The following is a 2,168-nucleotide window of genomic DNA, read 5'->3' on the forward strand; positions in this document are numbered from 1 at the left end:
CATTGTTGTCACTTTGTGCTATGTTGGATTAATTCTAAAAAAATCATTAATCAATTTGATTAATCACACTTTCAACTTCCTTCTAAGTTTATAATTTTTTTTAGGGTGTAATTTGATCATCTCCAATATTCAATCAAATCAATAGTTTTGTTTTGAATATAGTGTCGACCCGTAGTTTTAAAACTAAATCAAAATCTAGGTGTTGGGATTCAATTAAGACATTTATTTTACATAAATGTTAAAAAATCATAATTTTAGTATTTGATTTAAATAAAATGTATCAATTAAAAACTCATTTACAATTCAAATTAAGTTCAATTTCAAAAGCCAATACAAAAGGATATGATATATCTCTCTTTTGAATAAAAGAAATTTGATCACTCATATTTGATTTTGACTTAAGTTTTTATAAATAATAAAAAATAATACTTGTTTAAAAAAACATGCAGTGTAAAGATTGTGCTAGATAGTTTTAAAAAAAAAAAAAAACAAAAACAGCATGGCAAGTCAATGAATTAGGCCCGTGGGTTCGCATATTTAAAATTTCAAACCTGTTACTTGAATCAAATATCAAATTTTAATTGGTTGGTTCAGGTTTGACTGAATAAAAATAAAGATCAAGTTAGTTTAGATGAGTAGGTTTGCGAGTTGCCACGCAGTCATGAACACCCCTAATTTTTTTTGAAAATAATAATTCTCATATTTAAAAAATGTGAAAATAGTACAAACTCGAATTAAATAATTGCAAATATTTTTCTTAAGCGAGTGAATAAATATCTATCATTTATCTCTTCAAACATGTAAGTGGAATTGATTTAGTCGGTAAATTCTTTCTTTGTTAACCCACTTGTCAACGATTATTTAGAAGGAATGTAAGTTGAAATATCAATCATCTATCTTGCTTTTCTGCACAAAATGTTGACATATCTCAATATTTTTGTCCAGTTATACTAAACATGATTATGATCAATACAATGACCGATTTACTTTCACAAAATAAGTTGTAGTATCCATCTACTATCTTGATTCTCTTTAATGAAATGTCGACATATCTAAATATTTCGGTCCTATCATGTTGAAATGATTATGAGCACTACGATGACCAATTTACTCTCACAAAACATCATGAGACCATTACAATATATTTTCAAATCTTCTAGCACAAGTTTAATTTGCAATTGTTCACAAATTCCATGTGTTCTTGTTTACCCAGATTTCTGGTAAACAACGCTAGTCTCTTATTAAAGGTTACGAACGAGATCAACTAGAGAATCTCAGAACTAATTGTGCTATGTTTGGTTTAAACGTAGTTTTGACTTGTATTTAATGCATAAAGGATAAAACTTCAAAAGGGTGTAAATGCACGAAATTTAAGGGAAAGTGATAGAAAATGACATAAAAGGTAATAAAAAGTGCAGAAAGCAATATGAATTTAAAGGGATTAAAAGGAAATCATTGCATAATAATGTAAAATGGTACGCATACGTACATTTCAGAAAGTTACACTCGTTTCTCACTAATTTGCACAGAGATTGAGTATTCTTTTGCAAACGTAAAAACGCGGATCCTAAATCCTATGAACAAAGTCGTTTATATAGACTTTCAAATAATAAATGTCCTAACGGTCAACTAATAATCTTCCAACACGTGTCTCGACCATGCAGTCTTCGTCTATCAATCTTCCACGTGTCTCAGAGAAAAAACTGTCTGATCTTATCCATTCGCTGTCAATTCTTGGCGTCAAACGGTTGAAATAAGTCCAAAAAACTTCTAAGTCTTTTCCTCGACTCCCTCTACACAAACTGCTTCTTCGACTTTCCGACTTAACCACAGTCGAACACCTTCAACGAAATCTCCCTTTCGACAATCGAAAAACTTCACTTCCCTAACTCCCTTCTTTGGACATCTTTGTGTTATCATTACATATCCAAATAGTAAGTCGAAATCTTTAAGGTAACAGTCCCTCAATACTGGATTGAGCCACCACAGTTTGCTTCATACTCCTCCAAGTAATAATGTTTTTACACAAGAAGGTATAATAGTCAGAATTAGATCCTCTATCATTCATTGAACTTGTATAGTCAACATCAATACATGCCTTCATAGTTATGCTTCCATTTCTCAAACAAGAGAACTGCCCCCATAGATGATTTGAAATATCGTAGAAC

The sequence above is a fragment of the Vicia villosa genome, unplaced genomic scaffold (assembly GCF_029867415.1).
Source record: "Vicia villosa cultivar HV-30 ecotype Madison, WI unplaced genomic scaffold, Vvil1.0 ctg.001467F_1_1, whole genome shotgun sequence".
NCBI lineage: Eukaryota > Viridiplantae > Streptophyta > Magnoliopsida > Fabales > Fabaceae > Vicia > Vicia villosa.